We start from the raw sequence: 16,164 nt of genomic DNA, 5'->3' as shown, positions 1-16,164 counted from the left end.
CTGTCCTTTAGGTCCTGCTCCATGTGCTGAGAGGACCCTCAGCCTTTCATTCCATTTAGACTGTTGCCTTTTTCAGTGGGGTCCACTGAGGGACTGGTCACATTTGAACATCATCCTTAATCTACTCCAGGATGATGTTCATTTTGAACTTGGCCATTGTTTCTAGTCATGAAATATTGTACTATATAGTCTTTGCCATGGCCCCAATCCTCCTTTTATCTACTTTTATTTTCAGTAGTTGAGGATGTGGAAATTTTGGATGCCCTACATAACAAGGAACCTGATACTTTACCACCACAGATTGTTCCTAATCTGTAGCTCTTGAGGCACCATACGCTCAGCGCTCTTTTTGAGATGGAGTTTCTCTAACATTCTTGCAGTTTTTCTAGGCTATATTCTGAGGACCAAGGAACAAATCCTCTCACTGGGACTCCCTCAAAAATTTTTCTTTATTATAATTGCAAAATATTGGAAACAGCCTAAATATTCACACATAGGAAATTCACTGAATAAACTATGGTATAAAATGGACCACTATGTATCTGTAAAAGGGAATTAAAAAAAATCTTTTCAGAATACATTGTTACATAGAAAAAACAAAATGAAAAACACATCTATAGTATGTAACTATTCATCTAAGAAAGAACGTAAGATAATGTATCTGCTCATTTGTGGAAAATAAATATAGGAAGGGTAAAACAGAAACTAATGGTTACATTAAGGGGTAAGTGGAAAAGAGGTGAAAATAAGGGGAAATGGGAACATGGTATAGGGTTGAAGGAGGAGCAACACTTTTGTGAATATACATTTTTATAGCTCTTATTTTTAGAACCATGATATTGTTTCACATACCCCCCATATAATATTCCCAGATTTAACATTACAGGGTTTATTTTAGTATTTTCCCTATTCTCATTGATAACCTCTTTCTCTGAAAGTGAGAAACATGGATCTTGTTACTTACATTGTATTTGCTTATTTGTTCAAATGATAGAGGCATCTCAAAACAAAAACAGAGTTTAAAGAGCTCCCAGTGGCCAAAGCTGGTCCAATTTGGAACAAGTTGAGTAATGCTAGACTTGAATTATAACCCACAAAATAAAATAAATATCATGACTTCATATTGATATACATATATAAATGAAAAAGTAAATAAATAGGAGATAGAGATAACTCTCTTCTGTAATAAAATATAAATTTATAAATTTAGAGGTAAAAAGGGAAATAGAAAATCACCATTAAGCAGATACCACAGAAATATGTTGTGTTTATCTATCTGTATTTATTGTTTAAACCATCAGTGGATGCTCAAATTAATGAATGACGAAAAACAGGATATTTACAAAGTTTCAAAGTATTTTCTCACAAGAAACATATTAATTACAAAGGGAAAATATTAACATTACAATGGAGGAAACTGGCAGACATCATTTAGTCATGTGATCAGATTTAACATTGCCAGTTATAAGATATCATGCCATTATATACCTCATGGTATGATGTACTGTGAAGAATATTATATCAACTTATACACAGCAACCCCCACGGGAAAGGACAATGCAGCTCTCTGCCCAGCCCCCAGGGCTGGGGGCCACATTGCAAAAACAGCACTGTGGGCACTGACCAGTGCAGGCCCCAGGTGCTGGTGGGAACGGGGAGGGCACGAGTCCGAGGGTGCCTATGAGGAGGCCTTGAGGCGGTTGGTGGCCGAGCGCGAGCTCAGCAGCTTGTCCACCATGGTGCGGGCGTAGCGCAGCCGGCTGGCCAGCTCCTTGCAACAGCCGTACTCCTACAGGAGGCTCAGACGGTACGTGCAGAAGTCACGCTTCTCATCAATGTAGGTCACAGCTGCCATCAGCGGGCACAAGATGAGTTTGGTATGGTCCTGGAAGAAGTTGATCTGCACACTGCCATTGCTGAGGTGCAGGATGATAGCGCTGCGGGTGCGGAACCAGGTACGCAGGTTTGATTTTATTTTTGATTTTATTTTTGCCAAAAAAGCATTACCTCAATTTAATTATGAGAAAACAACAGATAGACACAAATTGAGGGGTATTGTAAAAGTAACTGGCATGAATTCTTTAAGTGTCAAGATCCGGGCATGATGGTTCACACCTATAATCCTAACAGTTTAGGAGGCTGAGGCAGGAGGATAGCTTGAGGCCAGGAATTCAAGACCAGCCTGAGCAACATAATAAGACCCTGTTTCTACCCCCACCCCAGAAAAAATTAGCAAGGAGTGGTGGCACACACCTGTAGTCCCAGCTGCTCAGGAGGCTGAGGCAGGAGGATCACCTGAGCCTGGGAGTTCTAGGCTATGGTGAGCTATGATGACTCCACTGCACTCTAGCCCTGGCAACAGAATGAGACCCTGTCTCAAAAATAAAATATGTCAAGGACATGAAAGGCAAAGCAATACTAAGTAACTGGAAAAAACGATGTTAATGAAAAACTGGCAAAATTCTAATATAGTCTGTGTATATGTTAATACTATGGTATTATTGTTAATTTTCTAGTTTTAATAATTACAATATGGTTATAAAAGACGTTAGCATTATGGGAAAGCAGGTGAATGGTGCATAAGAATTCTGTAGTATTTGGCAACTCTCCTTTAAGTCAAAATTAATTTTTTAAAACTTTTTGAAATAACTTGGCAAAAGTAAACCCTGATGAATTTCCCTCATCTAAGATAATCCAAGTGGTTTGAGAAAATACTTTCAACGTATATCAAGGTTAGTTACTTCCAATGATTTGAAAAGCCATATTGTGTCAATTGAAGTCCTTAATGATTTCATATAAACTAGTGTTCTGACTAAATTGAAATAAATACTCTATGTGATCGAATACACACACACACACACACACGCACACACACCTTATTATGTGCCATTTCTGACTCCTCTATTCTTCTGGGTAGGGAGAATGTTAAAAAAAATCACTCACTATTGACCTCATGCCTTTCTCTTCATTCTGTCTTTCCTTGTTGGCTTTTCCCCCTAGGGATTGAAGGGATTTTTATTTCCCCATCTAGAAGAAAGTGACCCTGTTCATATCTTCCTCCTTCCTTAGTGGATATTACTTTAACTTTTACTGGGATAAAGTATGAGAAGAGTTGCAGGGAAAGAAATTTATATATGAATACCTCTCAAGATGCTTGTAGATAGTACCCCTGGAATACTTACAGACTGCTCTGTGTGTATTAACACATGATTTTCCTCTCAAATTTGTTTCCAATAGTTTATCTTCCGGGTTACATTGAGGGAGAATTTGATATCTCATACATCAATCGTATCCCCATAGCATGTAACAAACACCAACTAGTTAATGCATATTATGGTGATCGTTTGAAGTATATTAATCACAAATCACTTTGAGTATAGTACTAAAGAAATATGGACTGATCTGTGAATAGCAAAGTCTATGATTCTCCTTCTTGCTTCTTTTTGAAACGTTTGTCAATCCTATGAAAAAGTTTGTCCATAGGCAACTTTAAGTTTGTCTCTTTGCCTTTTAGTACCATTAATGTTCCCAGCTATGGAAAGTCATCATACATGCCCTCTACTTAAAGATCACAGATATTATAAATAACTTCAGGATCTTCTATGGAAGATGACAAATAAAATATGTTATAAAAAGGGGGCAACTGATTAAAAAAGTTATTCATGACCTGAATCTCTATGCTTCAAGAAATTCTTGAAGAAAATACTATTTTTATCAAGAGAATCCTATCTATTATTTGAAATGTAAGCAATTTAAAGATACTTTTATTGAAAACTAAGATGAGATCAAAAGGTGACTGTGGAGTAATATATGTGAAGATTTCCTACTGGATTATATCTCATATAATATTAGAGTTTGTTGAGACATCAAAGCCTTGTCAAAAGTATAGTCATTTAAGCACATACGGGAAAGTGAATTCTGAAAATGTTATTTACCTTGAAAATATCATGATTTAATTTTCAAGTTTATATATTCATTTAATTATACCTTTTAAACTAGGATTTTTGTGTATGTGCCGACATGCTAAGAGTGAATTTTTATTTTTACAGTATATTTTTTAATCATTGAAAATTCTATATTCATACTGAACAAAAATGGCAAACTGATTTAATTCATTAGAAAAAAGAGGGCACCTCATCTTGAAGGTGTAAGCTGATTTTACAAATATTCTCGACTAGATTGCTATTTTTAATAAAAGCTTTTCTGTCTTTTATTCACTATATCATCATGGATGGGCAACAGTGATTTTTTTTCAATTTTTCTTATTTTGAAGTTGTAGATTACTGAAATAATGCAACTTTTGGCCAATTTAATTTAAAGTGAATAGTTATAATTTGTATAGCTATTATGTTTTAAAAGACAAAACAGGCCGAGTGCGGTGGCTCACGCCTGTAACCCTAGCACTCTGGGAGGCCGAGGCGGGAGGATCACTCGAGGTCAGGAGTTCAAAACCAGCCTGAACAAAAGTGAGACCCTATCTCTACTATAAATAGGAAGAAATTAATTGGCCAACTAAAAATATATAGAAAAATGTAGCTGGGCATGGTGGCACATGCCTGTAGTCCCAGCTACTTGGAAGGCTGAAGCAGAAGGATCGCCTGAACCCAGGAGTTTGAGGTTGCTGTGAGCTAGGCTGATGCCCACGGCACTCTAGCCCGGGGAACAGAGTGAGACTGTCTCAAAAAAAAACACAAAAAACCAAGACAACTAAATTGTTAATTTCTTATAAAGTTCTTTTGCCCAATTACCAGTAGTCATGCTTGAGGGAAAAAAAAACAACCTTTTTGGGGGCATTATTGGGTATTGCCCGTATGAGAATAGCAATGTCAATCCCCGAGCTATCATTAGCTGCTCCTTTAACTGAAAGACGCAGTGCCTCTATCTTATATCTTGTAGCCAACTGAATGTTCATTCAGTATTCCTTATTGTTACAATGGAAATTTTACTATTAATATTACTATGTTTATAGACTTAAACTAAGGATGAGATGGGTTGTTAATCACTGTTTTGAAGTACCAATCTAGAGGGGGGCTATAATTAAACTAAAAGGGGACATGTTTGGGTGAAAGCAGAGTCTGAAAAACAATCAATTATTCAGCATATTCCTAGCACTCACGGTGTACCCTCTTGACCCTTGATCAAGGAGTTTATACTTAAATGGAGATGAATATTGAAAAGATAAGGTCATTTATATAACATAATGATAATGATGAATGATAATAGCAAGCATGAACTAAGCTTCCTATTTGCCAAATTCTTCTTTAAGCCCTTTTCATACATTATCTTATCTATTTTTATATGAAACTAACATAACACGAAGCTACTTTCAAAGACTTCTCTGAAACAAACCTATTTGTTTCATGACTTTTTTCTTATTGTTATCATAGTAGCCATAAACATTTCTTTTCTGCATAATTCTTTTATATGATGAGAATTTTTTTGTTACCTACTCTCTATTTGAGAATTAGATTCTGATCTTCAATGGATCTGCTTAATATTGAATTCATCCTGGTATTCTTAAAAATTATTTTTAGAAAGGTACATGAAATTGCATGTTCAAGACAAATAAGTCCCTAAAATAAACTTTACCCAACATATAAAAAAATCAAATGAAAGTTTAATGGATAAACCAGAAGAAAACAGCATCAACACTTCATTTGCTATTAATATAATAGCAAGAATAGTAGAAATATGCTTTATATTCCTGGAACCTCTAATTTTACAAGGTTTAGTCATCTTGCCTCAAATTTTAAGGATTTGTATGCTTGCTTCAATTATGATTTTTATATAAACTTCCACTTAATTGTTATATTATATATTTTATATTATATATTAATACTATATATTGGAATATGTTTATACAATTGTAAGAAACAGTTATTAGTTTTAATTTTAAAACTTTCTTCTGAAGTAAGATAAACAATTATATAATTTATTATTTGAAAACAGTTGTGTGATATTGCAAATATCAAAATTCCCCTTTCAAATATTATTTCCCTGCACGGTCTACTTAACTCAGTATGTTATTTTCTAGTTTATGAGTATTAACAAAAATGTACTGAATTAAATAGATTTCTGAGTTACTCTGATAAAGAATAGACTTAATAGGTAGGAGATGATGAAGCAAAACATGTTAAAAATGATAACTAGCTTGTATTGAGTGCTTAATATTTGCTAGGTACCATCGTCAAAAGCATTGAATATCGATTATATACCTATAATCAATTAAGCCTAACCTTCTGTGGTAATTCATATCATCACCATACTCATAAATAAGGAAAGGTATTTAGCGAGGTCAATCAGTTTTCCTAAGGCCACACATAGAAAAATACTACAGCAGGATTTAATCTAGGCATTCTGGCTCCAGAGTACGTGCTACACTATTACTGCATATACAAAAGATAGGAGTCATTCTAAGGCTTGGAGGAGATATGCTAGTCTGGTTATCATCCACAGAACGTCTACCATGATGTGAGGGGCAACTTAATGCTGTGGGTAGATTCTAACAGAGTTGAACATCTGTTGCAAGTTGCATTCACACCAAATAGAGACACTTTTCCCATCAGTAGACAATAGCATTAGGACAGCTGTTCAAAATGACAGTTTCAATAAAATAGAACTGGGATGAGTGACTTTTAGCAAACTTCAGAGGTGCAGTATCATGTTGACTTTAGTGAATAGAACATTCTGGAAATCAAAACAGTCTGCATTATTCCTCAGATTTAGGTCAGTCTTCTCTACACTAGACCAATGAAAGCAATGGAGACTTCTTAGAGGACATTTTAGATAAATTAATTTTGGACCAATTTATTAGAAACAATATAGTGTCTACAGTTATATTCAAAGTTCATAACACCATGCTAGTAGCTCCTCTATGAAATTTTCCTGCTCAAATTGTCACATTTTGCTCTTCAGGGTTCCTTACCTAAAACCAGTTCGTGTGCATCTGAGTAATACAAGTACTTCAAAAGGTAATTTATTTACATTAATAATTCATGCAATGCAGGTGTGTATGAAAAGTTAGTAAAGAAAACTAAGTTAGCAACAAATTTTTAGGTCTAGGGACTCAACAGCATGATAAATATCTTAGTTCTTAAGTTCTTAGTCGTATGCTTAAAAATTATGTTAGAATCTCCTACTGTGGTAGTCTAATCACCAGGTACTGGCTTCAGATTTAATTTAGGCTATAAATTCAAGTTCATTGCCCTGCATGCTAAATGTCTGATCTCCTTCCCTTTTGAGAGCAGGACTGGAAAGAGTCTCCTCATTTGATTAAACCTACATGGTAGCAATAAAGAATGAACATATAATAGGGAGAGAAGAAACATAGAAATGTATCTAAGACCTATTTGAGAAATATTATAAACATACTTCAAGGACTGGATGCTGGAGAGTCTAAAATAACTTCAAGGCCAACAATAAAGGTGAGGGAAAGTCTTTGGCTGTTTGTTTGTTTGTAAAAACTGGGACTTCCCAATATCCACACTCCCCCCAAATAAAATTTTCTTTGCTTTCATTAGTAGAAATTTGTTATCACTGCTGTTATATGCATTCTTACTAAAAATCAGGGAGATCAACATATATTATTGAGTTTAATATTTAAAAAGATTGAATTTGATGACATTTTCTAATTACAAATTTAATTAAAATGTTACTCTCTCAGTATCAAGATTACTTGTTTAATATTTTAAAATTCAGTTATGTTGTACAAAACCTGTAATATTATGTGCAAATTACTAATAAACATATTAGCAAAGGCAATAGTAAATAAATATTTAATAATTTAAATATATCTGTTATTAATTAGATGATATATGAAGGCATAAATAAAAAATATCTATATATTGCCTTCATTTTTTATATTTTCATTGTAGATATGTCAGTTTCATATTTTTTGTTTTTTGTTTTTGCTTGTTTTATTTCTTTTATTTTTATTATTTTTTTTCAGCATATTATGAGGGTACAAATGTTAAGGTTACATATATTGCCCTTGCCCTCCCTCCTCCCTCGCGTCAGAGCTTCAAGCATGTCCACTCCCCAGTTGGTGTGCATCGTACTCATTATGTATGTATATACCTATCCCCACCTCCCCCACCTGCCCGACACCTGATAAATGTTATTCCTATATGTCCACTTAGGTGTTGATCCGTTAATACCAATTTGCTGGTGAGTACATGTGGCATTTGTTTTTCCATTCTTTTTTTTATTTTATTTTATTTTATTTTATTTTTTTGAGTTGCCAAGACAGATGAATGTTTTTCCATTCTTGAGATACTTCACTTAGTAGAATGGGTTCCAGCTCTATCCAGGAAAATACAAGAGGTGCTATATCACCATTGTTCCTTAAAGCTGAATAGTACTCCATGATATACATATACCATATTTTATTAATCCACTCGTATTGATGGGCACTTCGGTTGTTTCCACATCTTTGCAATTGTGAATTGTGTTGCTACAAACATTCTAGTGCAGATGTCTTCATTATATAATGTCTTTTTTTTCCTTTGGAAAATACCCAATAGTGGAATTGCTGGATCAAATGGTAGTTCTACTTTTAGTTCTTTTAGTTATGTCCTTATTACTTTCCATAGCAGATCTGATTAAATTAAAAAGCTTCTGAACAGCTATTGATAAAAAAAAAAAAAAACGATCACTAGAGTGAACAGACAACCTACAGAATGGGACAAAGAATGGGAGAAAGTATTTGCAAGGTACACATCCAATAAAGGGCTGAAAACTAGAATCTGTATAGAACTCAGGAAAATTAACAAGAAAAAAATCAAACAACCCTATCAAAAAGTGGGCAAAGGGCATGAACAAAAGTTTTTCAAAAGAAAACAGACTAATGGTCAACAAACATATGAAAAATTTCTCAACATCTCTAATCATCAGGGAAATGCAAATCAAAACCACAATGAACATCACTTAACTCCATTCGAGTATGGCTTTTATCAAAAAGTCCCAAAACAACAATGTTGATGTGGATGTGGAGAGATAGGAACACTTATACACTGCTCATGGGAACCCAAAGAGACTTTTTGAATTACAATTTTCTTTAGGTATATCGATGTCACGAAAAGGATTCAAATTATGCAAACTTTTCACAGAATATTTTATATTTTTGAGGCAATACCATTTAAATATGCAAATAGCATTCTATGGAGGATTAAATATGTGAACATAATTTACATTCTTTGAAAATTTGACTTGTATTTGATTTTCTGAAGTGGTATGGTGTACAATGAGCCCATGTGACATCAATGTGATCAGCAATAAAGAAGAAGATGATAATTGTGTACTAAAGGAATTTGGGGTGTATTTTTATGATGTGGTCAATTACTTGGCCTTTGTGAACATTCATGGAATAATTGGTTTTGTTTAATAGGTCCATTTATGAAAATAGCCACTGTTACACACTGGTTCTTATCAAAAGAAATTTTTCCTTGAAGAGATTACACATGTAAAACATCAAACTACCAATTAATGTAATTTGTTTAGAGCTATTTTTCTTTGTGTACCATCAAGGCATTAGCTATCAAAGGTGAATAGAAAAAATATCAAGCCAAAAATGTGTTGTATGGCTATCTCAACAACTTAAACAAAGGGAGTAAAAGAGAACACATGTATTGCATTTACCCAGATTTTTCCTTTAACTGAAGCTTTTAAACTAAGATTGATAGAAAACAGTGTTTAGGAAGAAATAATGCATACTGATTTATATAAAAATGCTATTTGCTATATTTTTCTTTTTGTATTAGCTTTAATGAATAGATATGCCTTTTTATTTTGTGGTACCCTACCATTAAATGATACCATCATTTTTTTTCTGCCTAAATAAATTCAAATTCTTGTCATCTACTATCTGTACAGGAAGATTTGAAACATTATTCCTAATTGAGATTTTTACTGAATATCTTTTAAAGATAAATTTGTTTTATTCTTTCACCCACTATTTAAAAGGATTTTCACATTTTTATCTTCTAAAGGAATTGTCAATGAGAAACTAAAACTGCATAGACTATACATTAAAATCACTTTAGTTTTTAAGCTGTCATGAACTGTTTCAAAAAATGCTAAGTTGCTATTGTTTAATGTCTGTCATTTTATAATGCTTTAGAAGTTATCTATCCTGTAAAATTATTAACTGATGCTAAAATTGCCTTGTAAGTATTAGGACAATAGCAATTTTGTAACAGCTGGGACACTGCCAATGTAAGATAAGTACATTTTGCTCTGTAGATTCATAAAGTGCTTTGAAATGGTTTGTAACTGATGGATGGATGCATTTTCTAAGTGTAGAAAGCAATATTTTGTAGAAGGAAATGGCTTGAAAGCTGACACACATGCATGCAAATGCCATTCTCTTCAGTAAGTAATTTGCTTTTTCTTTCAAAAGCATAAATGGCATAGTTAGACACATTATTTTGTATATTGCACATAACAATACAAGATGCACAAAAACAGCAAGTACAAAACATTTCATATTGATAGAAGAACCCATGGCTGTGGTATATGATTAGCATAAATGTATACACACTGAAGTAATGCCTTCAGGATTAAAAAGTGAAACTGAAAAAAAATGGGAAACTTTTACTAAACTTCAGGAAATGACAACATTTATTATGCTTTCCTCTTTTAATTTAATTCTGCTACTTGATTGGAATACTGTTAATTTCATTTTAAATAGATATATTTCCTTAAACTACTAAATATTAATCACGGTGACAATGCAAGCTGATGAAGCCATCATGTCAGGTACCTGGTTAGTATGACCAACATTTTTTGGCTTAAAAAATTAATAGCCATTAATATACTTTCCTGTAAGAAAAGTGTGTGTGGATATAGGCTGGTTTTTATCCAGTAAAAATTGTTCTGTAACCTGAATTGGATGTTTAAAATTTTTAAAAAATATAGTTACTGTTATATCCCCAATAGAAGAGACGGGCAGAGTATGTAACCAATAAATATTTGTATTATGACTTTCTGAAAGCATTTACAAGAAAGACCAAGTTTGAATTAAACTGTTTTTCAGAAACATTTGATTTAAAACCATTCTTAGGAGCTCTGTACTTGTTAAAGAACACAGGCTTTAGACCTAGGTTGGCCAGGTTTTGAGTCCTGATGTCATTTCTTAGCAGTGTGAATGAACTTAGGCTGGCCTTTTGACTTTAAGCTTTCATTTCCTATGATACAAAATGAAGAAAGTCACATCTATTTCTCAGGGTTGGTATGAAGAGTAAATCTATCTAATGTGTTTCTGCACAGTATCTGGCACTTAGCTCTCAATGAATTACAGCTTTTGTTTGTGATATTATTATTGCCATACCTCCATCATTATCTACATAATTATTTTGTTTGCTGTATCAATATAGAGTTATCTCTGTTATCCTCAGGTTCTTCTTGATTTGGACAATTTCTGTGGACAATCACTCACACAAACTCCACTCATTAGTGGTAACTGAGTACAATAAGAAAAGAAACCATACTGCCAAACTTAAACAGGTTTCTCTTTTCTTTTATTGAATTAATTATTTGACTATTTAATATATATTTTATTTAACCTGTTCAAAGGAAATGTAGAAATAAATAAAACCTAGTGGTCTGGGTAGCATTTTGGATAACAGTAAGGCAAAGCTTCCAATTTGTATTTTGAAACATACCATGTGTTGGATATTTTTCTCAGAAATTAGATATTTTGGCATGAGGATACCTTTGGGTCCAATGGTTAGCAGATGATGTTATACAGCATGGATTAATTTATTAATTAGTAAAATTCTCTACTTTCTCAAAAAGTGCATTCATTACTTACTTGGGAGATATTGTCACAAAGACATACCAAAGGGATGTTTTTAGGTTACAGGTGTTTACATTTTACATATTTCCACAAGAGGAGACCTCTGATGGAAATTCTTAATTGGACAGATTTGTGTGATAAGAATAGAAACAAATATGTGTCCTTTGGTTGAAAATCTTACAGGCAAATTGTAAAGACTTCTAATTTTATGGATTTTGTGAAACATCTAGCTTATGAAATAACTATGCCATTGCATCCTTAAAAACTTTTATCTTTTTTTATTAACATAGTTTATTATTTTACTTGACTATACTTTTAACTCTTGGTGGGAAAGTCTATGCTTATGCATATAATTTTAGTTAGAGCTATTCTGCGTGGTATTTATTATATAATTTGTGTTAATTATAATAGTTTTCTCCTAAATCCTCTGTGAGAAATCTTCTGTGACAAAGGCATGTTCCTGACTACCTTCATAGCAGATGTAAATTTTGTTACCACAAGTCCAACGCTCCTCAGGAAATATCAAAGGCATTAATGACATCCCTGATTGTGGTCCTGGAGATGGGGCCTCATCCTATTTTTCTGTCACTGGTATGGATTCACTAAGGAATAATATATTTTTCTGCTGGTCATCTTACTTTCCCTTGAGCAAATTTATCAAAATTTATAGATATTTATATATATTTATAGATTTATTTATATATATTTATAGATTTATTTATATATATTTATAGAAAAATATATTCCTTTTGCAGTTGTTTTTTAGACTTTTCATCTGTAAAGTCTGCCACTTATAGGCCAGGCTTTTTGGGTATTTATGTATTGTAACCAATCATAGGCAGACTTTTGGCATGGTTATCCTATCATTGATAACTTTTATACTTTATTGTCCTGTAGACAAATCTACGAGACCAATATAAATTTATTCACACTTGTTTTTTAAAATTTTGAATCCATGGACTGGAAATACCTTTGGGATAAACTATAAGGACATGATACCAACCTTTAACTATTGATGCTTATATAAAACCTTTTACTGCCATGTTGATAAGAAGCCTAATGGTACATATTCTAGTGGGATAAACCAGTTTTGTGTTCTGGTTTATCCAGAACATCTGTCCATCTTTATTCTGTCCATCTTTCTCTTTAATTTATGTCATATAAATTATGTATTAATCAATACCTGTTTTTGTATGAACTGGATAAATGACTCTGTAGTATGAACAACAGGAAGATAAACATTCTTCTATATGCTGTCCATAGATATTAATGATAACATTTGCAGAGCTCTTGACTTACAAATTGCTCTATATATACTACTAGAAAAAAAGAAGATTTAGGAAATATAGAGCCATAAACAAAAATAGTAAATGACTTCCAACACTTAGCTAATTTACAACCAACCTGCTATATTTACTCAAAAATATATCTTCAAAATATTTTCTTATTAGTGTACATAATTGTAGTTCATTCTTTTTGACTGGTACACAGTGTTGCATAATATGAATACGTGATCATTTAGCTTCTGAGATCATATGAGATCGGGTATATGGCCATAGACAGATATATGTGATGATTTATTTGCCATACCTCTATTGATGGACATTTAAGTTATTTGCAATTTTGTGCTACAATACTGAAGCAAACACTCTCATACACGTCCTCTTGTGTCTATGTGGCTTCTTCTTTAGAATGGATAAAAAAGTTCACTGGGTTACCTAGATTCAGCCAAATTGACCTTTCAATTTTAGCTCTCACACTTCATATAACACAGCACTCATTTCCCTGTCTTTTAGCCAAACTGAATAGCATCAACATTTTAATTCTTGCCAACTTGATGATGAGTTAAGACAGATATTTTTATGGTTGTAATGTGCATTCCTCTGTATACCATGAGTTTGATCATCTTTTGTGTGTTTGTTATTCATGTTTACTCTTTTGTGAATTTCTTGTTCACAACATTTGCACATTTTCCATGTTGATTATCTTTTTCCTTTCCTTTTGCAGGATGGCCTAATGAACATTCTTGATCTGAAAATCTGAAATCTGAAATGTTCCAAAATCTAAAACCTTTTTAGTGCCAACATGATGGCACAAGTGAAAAATTCCACACCTCACCTCGTGTGACAGATCACAGTCAAAAGGCAGTCAAACTTTGTTTAATGTTTTATATATTATTTAAAACGTGACATAAAATTACCTCCATGCTATGTATATATTCCCATAATATCTCATTATATGTATGAAAATAATATAAAACCCCAAAAAGAAAACCATAATCTGAAACACTCTGGTCCCAAACATCTCAGATAAGGGATATTCAACTTGTATTCAGTTGTATATATTTATTATTTGATTGTATATCTTTTCAACTTTGATAAAAATGGGTGACCTGTTAAACCATATAGACTGTCTTTAATTTGCAAAGTAGAATTGGATATACATTAGAATTGGATATACATTGGATATACATAGAATTGGATATACCAAAGCTTACCTAAAGCTTGGTTTTGTGACAAAATATGCCTGAAAATTTATGTGTTTAATATTTAGCCCCTCCAATAATTTATGGGCATTTTAAATTTTAACTTTGGATTGTGCCAGTATTCCAGAGAGATTTCCATGTGGATTTCAATCTTTTGGTCACAGACATCTGAATCAAGGGCAATTAATTTTAAAAAGTCCTATATAAGATGTTACTTTGATTTTGTTATTGTAACACCTGTAGAAAAGGTATGGCTGTATTCATTCTATCATTTTTTATTATTATTATTTTTTATTTCAGCATATTATGGGGGTACAAATGTTAAGGTTATGTATATTGCCCATGCCCCCCCCCCGCTTGAGTCAGAGCTTCAAGCGTGACCATCGCTGAAACATTGCACATCTCACTCATTGTGTATGTATTTACCCATCCCCCCTCCCACCTGCCCAACACCCGTTAAATGTTACTCCTATATGTCCACTTAGGTGTTGATCCCTTAATACCAATTTGCTGGTGAGTACATGTGGTGCTTGTTTTTCCATTCTTGAGATACTTCACTTAGTAGAATGGTTTCCAGCTCTGTCCAGGAAAATACAAGAGGTGCTATATCACCATTGTTCCTTAAAGCTGAATAGTATTCCATGGTATACATATACCACATTTTATTAATCCACTCATGAATTGGTGGGTACTTGGATTGTTTCCACAACTTTGCAATTGTGAATTGTGCTGCTATAAACATTCAAGTGCAGGTGTCTTTTTCATAAAGTAATTTTTGATCTTTTGGGTAGATGCCCAGTAGTGGAATTGCTGGACCAAATGGTAGATCTACTTGTATCACTTTAAGGTATCTCCATATTGCTTTCCACAGAGGTTGAACTAGTTTGTAGTCCCACCAGCAGTGTAGGAGTGTTCCTATCTCTCCGCATCCATGCCAACATTTATTGTTTGGAGACTTTTTGAAAAAGGCCATTCTTACTGGAGATAGGTGATATCTCATTGCAGTTTTGATTTGCATTTCCCTGATGATTGGAGATGTTGAACACTTTTTCATATGTTTGTTGGCCATTATTCTGTCATCTTTTGAAAAATTCTGTTCATGTCCTTTGTCCATTTTTTGATAGGGTTGTTTGATTTTTCCGTCCTGTTTTTCCTGAGTTCTAAATAAATTCTAGTTATCAGCCCTTTATCGGATGTATAGCTTGCGAAAATTTTCTCCCATTCTGTGGGTTGTCTGTTTGCTCTCTTGACAGTTTCTCTGGGTGTGCAGAAGCTTTTTAATTTGATCAGGTCCCATTTATTTATTTTTGTTGCTGCTGTGATTGCCTTTGGGGTCTTCTTCATAAATTCTTTGCCTAGGCCAATGTCTAGAAGAGTATTTCCAACGTTTTCCTCTAGAATTCTAACAGTTTTACACCTAAGGTTCAAGTTTGTTACCCAGCGTGAGTCGATTTTTGTGAGAGGTGAAAGGTGTGGGTCTTGTTTCAGTCTTCTACATGTAGCTATCCAGTTTTCCCAGCACCATTTATTGAATAAGGATTCTTTTCCCCAGTGTATGTTTTTGTCTGCTTTGTCAAAGATTAATTGGCTACATGAGGATGGTTTTATATCTGGGTTCTCTGTTCTGTTCCACTGGTCAATGTCCCTGTTCTTGTGCCAGTCTCAAGCTGTTTTAATGACTATAGCCTTGTAGTATAGTTTGAAGTCTGGTAAATTGATACCTCCTATTTTGTTTTTATTGACTAGGATTGATTTTGCTATACAGGGTCTTCTCTGGTTCTATATGAAGTGTAAAATTATTTTTTCTATATCTGTGAAAAATGATGATGGTATTTTTATAGGGATTGCATTGACTCTGTAGGTCACTTTGGGTAGTATAGACATT

General features: G+C 33.5%; 1 long non-coding RNA gene across 2 annotated transcripts; it reads left to right on the top strand.

The window, feature by feature from the left end:
• The first annotated feature begins 1,862 nt into the window (after positions 1–1,862).
• On the top strand, positions 1,863–14,155 carry LOC142871385 (uncharacterized). 2 transcript variants are annotated; one of them, XR_012919636.1, is made up of 4 exons: positions 1,863–1,955; positions 6,916–6,971; positions 7,248–7,424; positions 13,802–14,155. It is a non-coding gene; the product is annotated as an uncharacterized LOC142871385 (long non-coding RNA). The 2 variants fall into 2 exon arrangements; XR_012919637.1 differs by lacking the exon at positions 13,802–14,155 and adding an exon at positions 11,394–11,493.
• Positions 14,156–16,164: the final 2,009 nt, after the last annotated feature.

Source organism: Microcebus murinus, chromosome 6 (assembly GCF_040939455.1).
Source record: "Microcebus murinus isolate Inina chromosome 6, M.murinus_Inina_mat1.0, whole genome shotgun sequence".
NCBI classification, from domain to species: Eukaryota; Metazoa; Chordata; class Mammalia; order Primates; family Cheirogaleidae; genus Microcebus; species Microcebus murinus.
The sequence above is the reverse complement of the archived record's forward strand: the minus strand, read 5'-3'. Positions and strand labels throughout refer to the sequence as shown.